Here is a 16,608-nt window from a genome sequence, read left to right on the forward strand (position 1 = left end):
TGCCTTAAACTCATGGCCGGGGAGACTTTTTACAGAAGTGTCCAGCCCCAGCTGTCTGTGAGATCACGGGACCAGGGGCACACACATAACACCCCCCAGTACACAGACACTCTGTCTGCCTTCCTCTCTCCTGCTCTCAACCCGCGGCTGACCCCTCAAGCCAGGATGTGACAGCCTCCTTCTGCCCCTCACCCCTACCAGGGCCTCCCCTCTGCCTGATTAGTACCCTCTCACGGGCAGGAGCCCTGGCTGGCAGCTCAGACCATTTCCATTTAAACCTCCGAGGAAGCCCTGCACAGTCGCCCACGGAGTCGGCTCCAGCTGACAGGTGATGTTTGCGCCTCTCCTCTTGGGGCTGGCAGGAAGACATGCCATTGGCTTTCACTACAGAAATCTGAGCCCGGAGCCCCTGAGCGTGGCCACCTTGCCGGTAGCTGCTGAGCAGAAAGGGACATGCCCCAGCCCACCTTCCTCTGCCAGTGGCATCCTGCATTCTACGGGCTCCATGCGCCCATACAGACAGCCTGCTCCCCAGCTCCTAAGCTCACTTGGGGAGGGAAATCAGAGAGACTGGTCCCTGAGGACGCAGGGGCCAGGGTGGGGCAGGGTAGGACCCAGATGCACCCCACCTCTGCCCCCAGCCCAGGCTTCATTTATTCGCATCAGCGCTCTGGCTTGGGCCACAGGGGCCTCGCACAGCCCAGCTGGGCTGTGTTTGAAGCCACACACGCCCCAGAGAGCCTCAGAGCCCTCCGGGGCGCCCGCAGGCCTGGGGCAGCTCCCTGATGTCACCCGCTCCACAACTTTGTCCTCCTCCGAGAGCTCTGATCAGCCAGGGCTCCCTGTAGCTGGGCAACAACACTCCCCAACCTTCCGGCCCTGAGCCTCCAGGCCCCGGGAGGAGGGGCGACCCTGGCCTCTGGCTTGGGGGTGGGGGGCACCGGCAGCCCCCCGCCTCCAGCCTGGAGGTCCCATCGTTCTAGCCGCCAGGTGCACCGCCCTGGTCCCCTGCCCCGAGCAAGGCTGACAGTCCACCGCGCGCACGGGGAGGGAAGTTGGAGGCTGCTTAAGCCCCCCTCGAAGTCGTTTTAAAAATAAAACCTCGCTCCAGCCGTGACTCACGAGGCTGGTGGGAACGGGAGCGCGGCGCCCGGGCCGGCAGGCTGCCTCTCTTAGCGCGCTCCAAGCCCTTCGGCTCGGAGAGTCGGCACCGTCCGGCTCAGCTAGGCGACCCCCGCGGGCAGGGCCGTCTCCCTGGGGGCGCAGCAAGGGCTGGGGTCGGGGCTCCCGCCGAGCCCCCGCCCTTTCCAGCCTCTGCTGGAGAGTGGAGCCTCCGGCCGCGCACCCCGCGCCTGCCCGCGGCGGAGCGAGCGCCATGGGTCCTCAGCTGTCGACTCGGGGTGGGGGGCACCCCCTCCCCAAATCCCAAAGGCTGCACGGTCCCCGCGGCAGCCGGGCAAAGCCGGGCAGCGGGATCCTGCGGCGCCTCCCTGCACTCGCCCTCCCCGCCCCGCTGGCCCCGGCGCCCCGTCCCGCACGCGCGGACCCCGGCCCCCGCCCCGGACATCCATCCTTACCTGCGCAGCGGCCGGGGAGGCGGGTCTCCTCGGGAAACTTTGCGGCGACGACTGGAGCCTCAGGGGTTATTCCAAGGAGCGGGCGGAAACTGGAGCCGGAGGGCGCCCAGGGGCGCCCGGGAAAGGAGCCCCCGGCGCGCGGCGGGGCGCGGTGGCGGGCCCAGGGCGGGGGGCGCGCGGCGGCGCATCTGCCCGGCTCCGGCGCCCGGCGGAGCCACGGGGGGCGTGCGCGGGGCGGGATGGGGGTGGGCCGGCGGCCGGGGTGGGTGCGCTCGGCCGGGCGAGGGCTAGCAGCGGTGCTTGCGCGAGCGGCGGCGGCGGCGGCGAGCAGGGCGCGGGGAACCAGGCTGTGCGGCGGCGGCGGCGGGGGCCGTGCGTGCAGGCGCGGAGCGGGGCGGGAGGGGAGGGCGGGGAGGAGGCGACGGGGGCGGGGGCGCCGCGCTGCGCACTGGCCGGCGGGACCTGGCGCGGGAGGCTGCGCCGCCGCGCGGGGACTCGGGCCCAACCCGGGAGACTCGGCCTCCGCGTCCCCCTCTTCCTGCCCTCGGCTAAAATGGATGGGGAGGTTGGGGTGTCTGTCCCCAATGAGGGGGGGAGGCTGAGGAGGGAGGCTCCCAGAGCCAGCCTCCAGCGCGGGGGGTAGGGGGGCGGGGAGAGAGAATCGGGTTCTCGCTCACGTGCGCCTCCCCTTACACCCCTCCTCTCTGCACTCATTCATTCATCCTTCCAACCAACCCTCCATTCATTCATTCACAAACAGCTACCCATCATCTATTGTGCGTGCCAAGGTAACCCCTTCCTCCCTGCCTGGCGCCCCTTCCCCCTCGCTTGCCTCGCTCACTTTGCTCTGCCAAGCTGCCTGAGCGGGCAGGTCCCCCAGCCGGGCCTTGCCCCTCACCAGCTGACTGTGACCTTGAGTCAGTTACTTAACCTCTCCAAATCTCAGTGTCCCCTGTTGTAAAAATGGGAGCACGAACAGCCTACCTCCAAGGGTTAACAGGAGGGTTGGAGGAGTAGGAAGGTGCCCAGGGCGGTGCCTGGCACACATAAGGGACTTAGGAAGTGTCTGCACCTGTTGTGTGGGGTCTAGTATGAGGGTGGGGGTGGACCAGACCCCCCTCATCTGAGCCTGGAAAGTCCCCATGCTCTTGGCCTTCTCTAGGATACTCAGGAGGCCCCCCTGTCTGTCCACACGTCCCCTGGCCAGACCTTGTCACCAAGCTCGCTCGGTCATCCAGTCCTGCAACCCTTCCCCCTGGAGGGCTGTTCTGAGCAAGTCCTTAACCTCTTCCTGGAGCCCCACCGCCTCCATCTGGGCCCCACAGCTTGCCGGTCCCCCCACAGAATCCCCAATCTGGCTGAGACCTCCTCTGCCAAGTCCATCCCAGCCCCTTCCACCCACTGTCCCAGCTGCAGGCGGGTGATAGACCCTTCGAGGAGCCCAGCCTACCCTGTGCTTTGCTGTCCTTCGGTGCCTGGCCAGCCCCCTCCCTGGGACACCCCCCTGGCTTCTCCCTGGGAGAAGGTTGCCGTCAGGGATGCTGGCCCCTGTCTCCCCTACGTCCTGTGCCCGCCCGTCCCTCTCGCCACCCCCCAGCCCAGAGCGAGCACCCCTGCCTGGGCCCCTCTTTCCTCTCCCTCCCCATTTCCTTCCCCTGCTTTATACTCAATTCACCAAACAGCTATTTTTTTCCTCCCAATTTTTATTTATTGTCCAAACAGCATTATCCCAACAATAAAGGAAAGAAAAAGAACCCACAACGCCACCACCCTGTGGCGTCAACAGCCTCAGTTCCTCCATCAGCCTCAGTCAGCCGCTGTTCCCTTCCAGGCTTGTCCACGCACTGTCGGCTGTAATTTTTACAGAGCTATGGTTTCCGTTCCGCCTCCCCAGACCCCCAGATGGACGTGGGGGCCCTGGGGCTCTGTCTTCCCTCTGTCGTGGCACTTAACAGGTTGCTCAGGAATTATGTCTGGGTCTCCCTCCTCTTCTAAACTGAATCCCTTGAAGGAGGGACCCCTTTCTGTCCCTCCCACCCGCACGCCAAGCACAGGGCTGACACAGAGCAGGCACTCAGAGCCTCAGAGTAGAGTGGATGGTATGGATATAGCTCTTTTTTTTTAATATTTATTTGGCCGCGCCGGGTCTTGGTTGCAGCACGCGGGATCCTTCATCTTCACTGCAGCGTGGGAGAGCTTTTACTTGCGGCATGCAGTATCTTTTAGTTGTGGCATGTGGAATCTAGTTCCCTGACGAGGGATCAAACCCCAGACCTCCTACATTGGGAGTCTTAGCCACTGGACCACCAGGGAAGTCCCCGTAACAGTGGTTTTAACGGCTGCATGATAGTCCATCAAGCTGATGTTCCCGGTGGCGAGACACAGTTCAGGGAACGTGGAGGTCCGCTGTGCCGGTTGCTTTTTGGGTACCCAGAACCAAAGGGAATCAGGCCCTGCTAGACCCCGCCCTGGCAAAGCTGGAAATCCAGCAGCGGGGTGGACACTTCAATAGTTAAAGCTTAGCAGGATCTCCCTGAAACAGACATTGTCACCACGTGGCCCCAGGACACAGGGGCCAAGTCAACTGCAACATCAAGGACAGCTTTCCAGGGGAGGTGGCCCTTGAGTTGGGTCAGGAGGAATGTTCTGAGCAGACCCCAGAAGCTCATTTCAGCTTCTTGTCAGGGACGTGAAGTAGCCTGGGGTTTGGAGATCTAGCATTCTTGGTTGGAGTTACGGGGTCACAGTCAAGAGGGCCGTGGTGGAAGATGAGATGACTGATGTCAACCAGGCCAGGTGTCCATACAGGGCCTTGGACAAGTCTGGAGAGTCTGGTCTTTGTCTCGGAAGGGGCAGGGTGCCAGGGAGGGTGGGTACAGCAGAGGCACTATTGGTCATGAGGTTCAGAAAGATCGCTTGTTCATTCGGCACACACTTGCTGAGTTGAGCCCCTGGGTGCTGCGGGGCTCCCCAAGGGCATGGGCTGGTGGGAGCCCAGCCCAGGAGGACTGAGCTAATCTTCGAGCCAGGCACTCACAGAGATGCTGTGTGCACAAGGCAGCACGGATCACACGGGGACAGTTTCAGCCTTGGGTTCACCGAAGCCCCAGCTCCCCAGGCCCCAGGGCGACAGTAACCCAGGCGGTGTCTGGCATCCAGGTGCAGTGGGCCCTACTGCTGGGCAGCCGGGGTCACGCTGGCCCTGCCTCCCCCCACCTGCCTGCCCTCTAGGGAGTTCTCAGATGTGGACTCTGCTCACCGCCCCCACCGCTCACCCGCTGCTGACCCTGGCCCTACGCCAGCCTCCTTGTCCCTTATCTTAACGGGGTCACCACGCACCTCCCGAGGCTGCCGTGACAGTCTGCTGAGGCCCCGAGAGGAAGGTGCTTTGTATACTGTGAAGTGCGGCGACAGCACAACTCATCGTGAGTTATTGGCAGCTGAGGTTGTGCCACTCTTGGCCCTGCCGAGGCTTGCTCTGGGCTGGGCTGGGGGCAGCAGGAGACACTACCTGACCCACAGGAAGGGTAGGGTCTGCCCCGCTGGATGGTCAGTGGGCATCACCAGGGACCCCTTGTCCTCAGACTCGGTGTTGGGTGTCCAGAAACGAAGCCCCCGAGGGAGTGGTCAGGGGTCAGCACCCCTAAACAGACTAAGAGCTATTGTTCAGAGGGCATGACCTTGGGCCAGCTGCCCAAAAGTCAGAGGCTTAGCCTGACCCCCAGGCCCCAGCTTGGACATCATCTCCAGGGAGGGTAGACCTCCAGCTCCTCACCTGGAGCCAGAGAGCCTCCCGGTGGCCCCATCTGTGGGTTCTTGGTCTTGGAGATCACTGTCTTCTGAGGCCCCAGGGTCCCCTGCCTCTGGGGACACGTGATGGGGGGTGGGGGCGAGAAGTGCCGTCACCGAACACCTGGCCATCCCAGACCGCGGTCTCCTGGTGACAGCCGGGCGCATCCTGTTAGGTTTCCTTGAATCACGGGCATGTAGCCTGTGAGGAGGCTGGCGGTACACACCTGGCTGGGCACACCAGTTTCCCGCAGAAAGTCACAGCAACTTCTCTGATCCAAGTCCTAGCACCACCACGCTCCCCCTTCCGTTCCGCCTCTGTGCACTAGACCTTTGCATCCCGCACAGCACGGAGGGTTGGGCCCCAGGGCAGAATTTCTGGGGCAAGAAGGCCCCAACTCAGGAGGAAGTCCCAGAGAGGGTGCTCCAGGGAGCGGGCACAGCAGGGGCAAAGTTAGGTCGGACAAAGCCAGCAACTCCCGAGGACAGGTGCTGGGGGCCGTGGGGAAGGGTGGGCAGGGCAGCCTGTGGCCGGGCTGGGAGCCCCCCTGCCCCGGCTTCTCTCTGCCGCTGGGTGCACTCTTGCCCACAGCACTGAATCAGGGGTCCCACTACCCTGCCCTCTCCCGCCTCTCCGGACCAAGTCAGCTCCTACTGACCCCTCAGCCCAGGGCTTGACCATCCTGTCCTTCGAGAGGCCTTCCAGAATCCATTTTTCCCAATGGGGTCACTTGCTCTCTCTTCCCCCCTTGTCTTCCACTTGGAAGGGTCTATATTTTTTTTTATAATTTTAGTTATGTATTTATGGCTGTCCTAGGTCTTCACTGCTGCAGGCGGGCTCTCTCTAGTTGAGGTAAGCGGGAACTACTCTTCCTGGTCATGTGCGGGCTCCTCATTGCGGTAGCTTCTCCTGTTGCAGAGGAAGGCTCTAGGGCACGCGGGCTTCAGTAGTTGCCGCTCCTGAGCTCAGCAGTTGCTGCTCCCGGGCTCCAGAGCACAGGCTCAGTAGTTGTGGCACTCGGACTTAGTTGCTCCAGGGCATGTGGGATCTTCTTGGACCAGAGATCGAACCTGTGTCCCCTGCACTGGGCAGGCGGATTCTTTACCACTGAGCTGCCCAGGAAGCCCCATTTTGTGTGATTTATGTGGACGAAACTTTCACATCTCTGAGATCGGGGCATGGCCGGCAGTGTTTTCTTCCCCGGTTGTACGTGAAGCTTTGCTGAGGCTCAGGATTGATGGAGCCCGTGTTCTTTCTGTGTTTCATTACTGTCTGTCCCTCCCAGGAGACAGTGAGCCCCTTGAGGGCACATCCTGGGCCTCTCGTGGTCCCTGCGTGTCCCCAGCACCTGCTGCGGCGCCGGGCACCTGGGGAGAAGAGTCAGGCGCTGCTGAGGCAGCCCTGCAGGCACCGGTGACAGAGCTGCCCGAGGCCAACTGTGATTCCTGAAAATGCCCCGAGATGACGGTTCCAGGGGCTCCAGGGGGAGCCACACACTTCCGGGAGTATGGCAGCGTGGGGTCCTGGAGTGTGTGTGTGGGTGGGGGTGATGGGAGGTGAAGGATGGAGATCCGGACTGACAGCTACCACCCTGGGTGGGTGGGGAGAAGGACGCAAAAGAAAGTCAGAACCGGCCCACAGCAGAGGCAGGACCGTACCACCCCAGGGCGCGGCGTTCCCCACCAGCCCACCCTCCCCGTCCCTGGAAGGACTGAGGCTGCTTGTCTCTGATGGGCCCCCTGCCCCTTGGGAGCCCCCTCGCTCCCCCACAGATGACATCACCACCACCCCATTCCCCCACCTCCTCCAGGCACCCGGGGCTGCCTCTCACTAGCCCCTACCCCCCTCACTCCTGGGCCCTTTTCCCAGCAGAAGCAGTGCTCCTGATGACGACTCAAGCGTTTCTTGACTCTGGCTATCCTGCACCTGTTACACACATCCCAAGTCAGGTTCAGGAAGGGAGACGTGAGCTGTGTCTTAAAACGATGGCCTGAGCGGAGGGGTCAGCCCATGCCGAGGCCCGGAGGGCTGGGTGGGGAGCAGCTCGTGGGCAGAGGGCTGTGGGACCCGGGAGAGGCTAGAAGTACAGGCCTGATCGGGAAGGAAGTTGGAGGGAGGAAAAGAGAGGGCACACACCCACGATGTTGGGGAGCCAGGGAGCAGGGTTCCCTGACTGCCCGGGGAGGGAGAAGTGGAGGGCAGGGTGGAGGATGGTGGGGGGTGGAAAATTCGGGGTTTTGAGACTGTAGGCTCAGAGACCTGCTGGAGCCCCACCTCCACGGACAACCCCTCCACCCCACCGCCGCCCCTTCTCAACCCCCCGCAGACCTTCTTCAGGGCTCAAAATCCTCCCCACCTCCTCCTGCTCCCACGCCTGCCCCAGTTTACTGCCTCAGTCTCCACCACCACCCAGGGGCTCTTGAGGCCCCGTGCCCCGAGTAGGCCACCTCCCCGGGGGACTCAGTTCCTGGGCCCTTCCCCTTGGGTCCTCTCTGTCCCCCCAACAAGCTCCAGTACCCCAGGGCAGCTGAAGCCACTGAGGCTGGGGGTGGAGTCGTGGGAATCTGCAGATGGGGTGTCCTGAGTCAGGGTCCCCAGCCCGAGTCCTGGTGTGGAGCAGAGCTGTGGTCCAGGTCCGGGGTTGGGTGGGGTCACTCAAGGCCCCCCAGTCTGCCCGGCATGGGTGCAGCCAGGCCTGGCAGGTTCTGAGCTAAGTACTCCTCTGCGATGGGGCACTGGGAGGACCCAGAGAGGAGGGACACAGGAGGAGGGGGAGGGCCCCGGTGACGGTGGGGGATGGGGTTGCCCAGCAACCACCACGCTGCCGCTGCCGAGGAGGGATCCTTAAAGAGCTGAGCGGAAAGGCTGGGCCTCGGAGGGGCTGAAGCACCGCCTCGCATACCAATGGCTGCCACCTCCTCCTGCCAGGAGTGCGGCTCCAGCTGGGAGGCCCACAGGCCTGGGAGCAGGGGCACCCAGCCCAGGGCCACCTGAAGCCGCTGGGCTGGAACCAGGCTGGGGTCCTATCTGGTCCCCACAGGATACAACATGGGAGGGGCCAGAAGGCCACCGTGAGACCCTCAGGAAGGGGGCACCCTGAGCTCTCGGACCCCAGGGCCTGGGACAGGAGGGGCCTGGAGCTTCCCAGTCCCACCACTGGCCCTCCCAACAAAGGAGCACTGGTCTTAGAGCCAGGTGAGTGGCTCAGTGATAAAGAATCCACCTGCAATGCAGGAGCCGCAGGAGACACAGGTTCGATCCCTGGGTCGGGAAGATCCCCTGGAGGAGGGCATGGCTACCCACTCCAGTAGTCTAGCCTGGAGAATCCCATGGACAGAAGAGCCTGGTGGGGCTACTGTCTGTGGGGTCGCAAATGTCAGACTCGACTGAAGTGACTGAGCACGCAGGCACGAGTGACCTCGTCTTGGCCGAGTGACCTTGAACGAGCCACCTCCCAGCCTTGTGCGCTGAGAGCCCCAGACAGGACTGCGCAGAGGAGGCGGCCGGAGAAGGCTGGGTCTGGGGGGTGGAGTTTCTGCAGAAGTCCTTCCCGGTGTCTGACACGGTCCCTGCGTCTCACACGGGCTTGCTGCCTTTCCTCAGTCTCTATCGGGAAGAAGGACGTCTCTTTGGTCTCAGTACCACACCTCATATTCCAAAAGCAACAACAAGGGTGAGATTCAGCCATGTGGTCTTCTGGTTCCTTTCCTTTTAGGGCCTCGGCTTCCCCGTCTATACACAGAGGGGCTGGACTAGCTCAAGGGGACCTCGCCGGGCTCCGAGGATGCACCTCTGGACTTCTGCCCCCCTCTCAGCATCACGGGGAGAGCTTCCTTCCAGCTTCCTGCAGGGGTGGAAGGTGGGGGCCGGGGCATCACAGAGGCCAGAACCCCGCTGTTCCCTAACACCAGGGTGCTCCTTCCATCGACTGGGTTGAGCCACATTTGGAAGCCAGTCTCATGCCCTAATTGGTCCCTGTGGGTTTAGCATCACCTCTCCTCCCGGCCCCCCGTCAGCCCATCCTCGGCCACCACCATCCCCCCAGCCCCTCCCTGCAGGTCTGCTCCCTTCAGTAGGCTCCCCCTCAGCTCTGAGAAGCCGCCTTTTTCCCCCCCAATTGTATTTATTTGTGGCTATGCTGGGTCTTCCTTGCCGCTCAGGCCTTTCTCTAGCTGTGGCGAGCGGGGCCTAGCCGCCAGTGGCAGTGCGCAGGCTTCTCATTGCAGTGGCTCCTCTTGGAGCACGGGCCCTCGGGCGCTTGGGCGTCAGTCGTTGCAGCCCGTGGGCTCCGCGGTTCCGGCTCCTGGGCTCTAGAGCGCAGGCTCTGCAGTTGTGGTGCACGGGCTTAGATGCTCCTCGGCGTGTGGGATCTTTCCGGACCGGGGATCGAACCCGTGTCTCCTGCATTTGCAAGTGATTCTCTACCATTAAGCCTCCAGGGAGGCCCCAGAGCTGCTTTTTAAAGTGCTCGCCTGACCCTGAGGCTGCCTCACTCTAGCACCCTCCACGGCTCCCCACGGCCATGGGAGAAGGCCAGGGCCCCACGGTCCTGGCTGCCCCTCTGCCCGAAACTCAGCCTCGCTCTTCTCTGGACATTTCAACCAGATGGGGCTGCATCAGCATCTGTTGAATGAGTGAATGACACGGAGAGCAGATCTTTGGTGCCAGCCATGCGGGCCTCCAGGACGCAGGAATGACCAATCAGGCCAGGACCTCTTACAGGCTGCCATGCTGGTAATGAACCAGCAAATAAAAGAGAGGATGGGATCACTCCAGGACCATGACATGTCCTCTTACGGAAATAAACAAGGTGATAAGAGGAACAGGGTGGGAGGCACTTCAGGGGTAGGCCTTTCAGAAGAGGTAACATTTTCATTGAAGACCCCAAAGATGAGCAGGAGCCAGCTTAGAAAAAGATGGACAAAGCATGTGCCAGGCAGAGGCGGGGCAGTATGTGCAAAGGTCCTGGGGCATGAGAGAGCCAGACCTATTCGAGGAAGAGAAAGAAGTCCAGGAGACCAGGGAGAATGTAGGATGGAATGCAGCCATGCATTTGTGGAGGGGAATATAGATTTTATTCTAAGTTTAATAGCAAACTATTTGAGAGTTTCAAGCAGGGAAGTGACATGATCTAATTTATATTTTAAAACGATCATCTGAACAACCACTTTGGAGAACAATTTGGCAGTAACTAGTTGAGTTAAAAGATGTTCATATACCACAACCCAGCAGTCTCGTTCCCAGGCATAAAGGAAATAAATTCTGGACCTGGGCTCATGGGCTGTGTGCAAGATGCTACTTTGGCTGGGTTTGCAAGAGACAAAAATGAGCACGTTTGATGGTCGGTGGGAGGACAGGTGGATGGGTGTGGGACTGTCCCAGCCTGGAATATTATCACACAGCCACGAAAGCAGACTCACCAGAGCAGCCCGGGCCTGCCTGGTGAGCCGCCCAAGCCTCACTGTGAAGGGTATCAGCCGATTCCAGGAGCTCCACTTTCTAAGACACGAAGACCTGGGTAATAGCCTGTTGAGGGACATTGAGAGTAAAACTCTAAAGAAAATGCATGCAGGACTTCCCTGGTGGCTCAGTGGTAAAGAGTCTGCCTGCCAGTGTAGGAAATGCTGGTTCCATCCCTGGTCTGGGAAGACCCCATGTGGAGCAACGAAGCCGGTGACCACAACTACTGAGGCTGTGCTCTGGAGCCTGGCCCAAGAGCTGCAACTCCTGAGCCCACGCACCTAGAGCTCGCGTTTCGAAACAAGAGAAGCCCCTGCAATGAGGAGCCGGCGCAGTGCAAGCGAAGAGTAGCCCCCACACCCCAAAACTAGAGAAAGTTGGTGCAGCAAGGAAGACCCAGCACGGCCAAATATACATAATAACTTTTTTAAGTTGTTGAAAAGAAGGTAGTATAGTAGTAGTGTTAGTCTCCCAGTCATCTCTGACTCTCTGTGACCCCACGAACTGTAGCCCGCCAGGCTCCTCTGTCCATGGGATTCTCCAGGCAAGAATACTGGAGTGGGTTGCCATTCCCTTATCCAGAGGATCTTCCCGACCCGGGGATCAAACCCTGGTCTCCTGCATTGCAGGCAGATTCTTTGCCATCTGAGCTACAGGAAAGATGTTACAGAGAAAACATATGCCAAATTCAGAGTGATGGGTTCTTCTGCCAGGGAGGGAGGGTAGGGCTTCATTTCTATGATGTTGTATTTGTTGGGCTGTTAGTGGGGTTGAGGGACTGTGTGTGTGTGTGTGTGTGTGTGCACGCGTGCTGCTTTCATCAGTAGAAAAGGAACACCCGTTGCTGGACAGAATGGAGGGGAACCGTCTGCTGGCCAGGGCCAGCAGAGGAGCCGTCTGGGTGGGAGGCGACGGTGGCCGGACCTTAAGGGGAAGGGGAAGTTGAAAATGCAACCCCCGACCTTCCCAGTTGTTCAGAACCAGCAGTCTTTCCTCCTCCCAACCCGTGGTTAGTTTTCTGCTCAATTAGCCCCTGGTTCTCAGGCTCCTCTGTCCATGGGACTCTCCAGGCAGGAATACTAGAGTGGGTAGCCGTTCCCGGCTCCAGGGAATCTTGCTGAGCCAGGGATCGAACCTGGGTCTCCTGCACTGCAGGCAGATTCTTTACCGTCTGAGCCACCAGGGAAGCCCCAACTTTTCTTCTCCTTTTTCAGGAAGAAACGTGAAGCTCAGGGCAAGGGGCTGCCTGAGATCACCCAGCAGGCTGGGGGCAGAGGAACCTGCGGCCCTTCCTTAGGGGCCGTGGGCCTCTCTGGCCGAGAGGGACTGAGCAGGAAGTCCAGGCTGCCTTCAGGACCCACCCACAGTGCCTCTCCAGGCGGCCTTTCCAGGCCCCTCCCCCAGAACCGTCCCCCCAACCCCTCGGGGCTCCCCTGGGCCCCAGCCCCTCGTTCCCGCACAGCTGGAGACTGCGCCGCCCGGCTGGCTGGGGCCCAAGTCATCTCTTGTAATTGGGTTTCAGGGCTGCCCGTGGTTATGCTAATGGTGGGACGCTGGGACCCCTGGCTCCTGGGGGCGGGGAGGCCCAGGCTGCAGCCAGGGTCCCACAGCACTGCCGACTCAGCACTTGCCTTAGAAATCCGTCTGCCCAATTCAAAGCCTGGCTTCCTTGCACGAATCACGTTAACCTCTCTGAACATCTATTTCCTCATCTGTAAAGTGAGAAAAATAATAGTACCCACTCATTAGGCTCTCCAGGGAGGGAAGGGTAAAATGAAAGAATCCACTGGAAACGCTTGGCCCAGCGCCTAGCACAAAGAGTTTGCTCGATAAATGTGTTATTAAGTATTTTTTATTTTTGTTTAACGTCTAAAAGTTCCTCCAGGAAAATGTGAACAGGGGTTAGCCGATTCTGTGTGATGAGCTAATGGGTGACTCACTTTTCTTTTGCTTTTTTTGTATATTATCCAATCGGGGGCAATGAACATGAATTTCTGGCAACACAAAATGCCAATAAGTGGAAGGTGTCTGGGGAGATTGGAGAGTGGGTGTTGAGGGTGGGTGGGGTCCAAGGGTTTGGGGTCAGACTTGGGGGCCTCTGGCTGGGACGCTGGGTTTTCAGGGGCAGAGTCCAGGCAGGAGGGGATCAAGGAGGGGCCTAGACCAGCAGGAACCACAGCCAGGTCATCTGCTTTGAGCTTAAATAGCTGACTGGACGGCTTTTGTAGGGAGAGGCATGGGGGTGGGATGCCCGGGGCAGACCAGAGAGCCGACTGCAGAGTCCGGCTGCACATGGGTGAACAGGGAGGCCCATCTGAGGTTCAAGATAGCAGAGGAATGAGAGCCCGGCCCAGGGCCAGTGGGAAAGAGGAAGCTGAGGGGAGACTTTAGAAAGGGGGCCCAGCTGCTCTCTGCAACAAGAGAAAAGCCTGCACAGCAATGAAGACCCAGCATAGCTGAAAGTTCCCAACAGATTTAGGGAATCTCAGGGCTCTGTTCAGAGAACGGAGTGAGAGGCTCGATCCTGGAGGCAAGCAAGCCAAGTCTGGCTGAGGAGCAGGCTGAGTGGGCCAGGCTCCAGAGTCAGAGCAATGGGATTGAAATTCTATCTCCACCACCCTCAGTGAGTGGCCTCGGGCCAGACACTCACGTGAGCCTCAGTCTCCCCATCTGTAAAATGGAGCTGTGCATCCAGCTAGTCCCCATGCCTCTCCCTAGGAGGCCGGTGAGCAAGCCTTGATGAGCAGAAGCTGCTGTCGTCATTACTGTTGTTGTCGTTTTAAAGCTTTATTTATGTATTCGTTTTTGGTGGTGCTGGGTCTTCATCGCCACACTCGGGCTTTCTCTAGTTTCGGTAGGCGGGGGCTGCTCTCTAGTTACGGTGTGTGGGCTTCTCATTGCGGTGGCTTCTCTTGTTGCAGAGCAAGGGTTCTAGGCACGAGTGCTTAGTAGTTGTGGCGCGCGGGGGCTTGGTTGCCCCAAGGCATGTGGGATCTACCAGGACCAGGGATGGAACCAGTGTTCTCTGCATTGGCAGGCGGATTCTTAACCCCTGGACCACCAGGGACGTCTGTTATTATTAAAAGCAACAGCCTGGCCGCATCCTTCTCCCCTGCTGACTGGGGAGAGCGGGGACCCCAATCCTGCACTGTGTCACCACGAAGCTCTGTGATGCTGTGACGGTTTTACAGGCATTTTAAACTTTATCATCTATGCCCCAGAGACCTTCACTTAGCTGACCTCTCCATGCCCCCACGCAGAAGGACACGCCCCAGGGAGTGGAACAACTGGCCCAGCATAACGGCTGGGGGTTACAGGACCCGGCCTTGCAAAGCGCAAGGACGTTGCCTCCCCGGGTGTGGATTGTGGTCTTGGACTTTGCCTCTCTGGACCTCGGTTTCCCCGTCTGTAAACAGGCCGGGAAGGGGTGTGTATACACACGTACACACATGTTAAGATGATCAGCAGAGGTCCACGTAAAAGCCTGGCGCTGAGAAGTGTGAGCCCCCAGGCGCCCCCCCCCCCCCCCCCAGCCTGGGGAATGTCCAGTAAGCCTCTCATTTTCCACCAGGCAGCCCCACGTTACAGGACAGTGACCTTGGCCTGGGGGACGGAGCTTGTCAAACACAGCAACTGCTCGCGCAGCTTGAGATGCCTTTGAAGTCTCTTGTTCTATCTTCAAAAATTCAGCACATTTCACATTCTATTCCATCTGTGGGGTGTTTCTAATCTAAAATGTGTTTTAAACGGCTTGCCCTCGAGTAACAGGGACACCCACCGCAGCCCTGCAGGAATGCAATGGTGTTGATTTCCTGGGAACAGAGTCCCCAAACCACCCACCCCCTCCTCCACATGAGGCTGGGGCCGCCGTTCCACCGTCAGGGGTCTGTCAGTCAGTCAGTCATCACCTCACTGGTACCAGGCGTTGTGCTAGAGTCCGGGGTACCACGGAATGGGTGGGGCTGTTCTGGGGGGGAACCAAGGAGGAGGACGAAGGAGGAGGTCTGAGAGGGGGTCACCTGGAAAGCGCAGTAGCCCCCGGGCCCCCCTCCTGCCCCATTGCCCTCTGACCTCCCCCCTAACTCTCTCTGCTTCGGCCACAGCAGCCTCCTGGCTGTGCCTCCAACCTTCCAGGTGCGCTCCTACCTCAGGGCCTTTGCACAGACCAGCCTCTGCGTGGCCCGTGCGCTTCACAAACGGCTCCCTTTTCAGCAGGTCCTCAATTCCTTCTAGATGAGCCCCTCTCCACCTGCCTGCTACTCTCTCCTCCCTTCTCTACACGCTTCACAACCTCGGGCGCTAATGCTAATGGTAATTCTCATTTGAGTTTATTTTGTTGTTTCTCGACTGTTAGATGATGAGCTCTGTGCCAACCGTCTGGGTCCCAGAGCCTGGCACACATCGGGGCTGCATGCGACTCTGTCAAGTGAGAGAAAGCTGAGACCTGGCCTTATGGGGAGGGTGGAGGAAAGCAGGCCAGGCAGAGGGGCTGGGTGATTTGGGGGAGCAGGCCCCTCCCCGAGCCTGGCCCTGGAGGCCCGGACGAGGGCACGTGGCAGCCACGGCCTCCGGAAACACCCAGAGGGGCTGCGCCGGCCGCAAAGTCACCGCTGTGCCCGCTCACCCGGCTCCTCCCTGGCCCAGTAACCTGCTCAGCGCTTTCCTTGGGTCACCGAGTCTCCTCTGTGGCGGCCCAGCCCCGCTGGAGGATTTAGTCCCCGTCAGGGAAAGGCCAGCCAGCAGCTCCTACACGGCCTCCTGCCTCTGCCCTTGAACCAGCCCTGCCACCTGCACGGCCCCCACCCCCAGGCCTGCCTCCGAGGGCCCCCCCGGGGGGCTCCTCTGCAGGGCCCCTTGGATGAGAGCAGGGGACCCCATGCAGCCTGGCTGAGTGACTCTTGGCACAGTCGTAACCTGTCAGGTTGGTTCAGCAAATTGTTGGTGGGCGCCTGCTGTGTGCCAGTCTCTGTGCTCAGCGCTGGGACACACTGTGGACCAGACACGGAGCGGGGGTGGGGAGCGGGTGGGGAGGTAGACGCTTTTCTGGGAGGTCAGGATGCTGGAGGCGGTGATTCCTGGCCCATGGGAGGGCGGGGAGGGTGCAGCCGGAGACCAGCTCCAGACCCGGGGAGCTGGGTGCTCTCCTGGCTCTCAGGGAGGGTCTCCTCCAGGCAGAGGGAACAGCCTCTGCAAAGGTCCTGGGGCTGGAGGAAATGAGGAATGTTTGAGGACCTCGAGGATGGGTGAGAGACAGATGGCGAGGCGGAGCGGGGCGGAGAGGAGAAAGGTGAGGTGTCACGGGCCTGGGGTGTTGTATGGGAGCAGCCAGTTCTTTGTCCTGAGAGCAAAAGGGATCTTTACCCAGGAAGCTGGGGGACCTTTACCCAGGAGTCGTTCAGCTGCATGGTGAGCAGCTTCTTCTCCACGGCCCGGCTCGCTCATCTGTAAAATGGGTTAGTGATCGTATCCTCCACAGAGGGTCAGGATCAAATGAGCCCATGTGAGTACAGACTTTACCTGGCCCCGGGCCCAGGCCCTCTGCCACTGGGGGCTCTTCCGCTATAAAAATATTGAAAGTTGATTGTATGACTTTGTTGGCATAAAGACAATTTTATTAACATTTGATAGTATATATTTCCTATGTATGTAACGTTACGTATAACATTATCTTCAACCTAAAAGTTCACTGTTTCCTTCTGACTCGTCTCTTCTGGCTGCACGGGGTCTTCATTCTGGCATGCTGCTCTTGTTGCTCTAGAGGCAGTGGGGCTCAGTAGTTGC

General features: G+C 60.1%; 2 protein-coding genes across 3 annotated transcripts in view; one reads left to right on the top strand and one right to left on the bottom strand.

Moving 5' to 3' along the window:
• Window positions 1–1,755, bottom strand: part of FLRT1 (fibronectin leucine rich transmembrane protein 1) — an 85,106-nt gene extending 83,351 nt beyond the window's left edge. Inside the window, exon 1 of the mRNA XM_043870683.1 lies at window positions 1,578–1,755. The gene's annotated coding sequence lies outside the window, so the exon portion shown is untranslated. The remainder of the gene's footprint in view (window positions 1–1,577) is intronic.
• MACROD1 (mono-ADP ribosylhydrolase 1) overlaps window positions 1–16,608 on the top strand; it is a 151,809-nt gene that overhangs the window by 117,107 nt on the left and 18,094 nt on the right. The gene's annotated exons all lie outside the window — the stretch shown is intronic.

This window comes from Cervus elaphus, chromosome 2 (genome assembly GCF_910594005.1).
Source record: "Cervus elaphus chromosome 2, mCerEla1.1, whole genome shotgun sequence".
Lineage (NCBI taxonomy): Eukaryota > Metazoa > Chordata > Mammalia > Artiodactyla > Cervidae > Cervus > Cervus elaphus.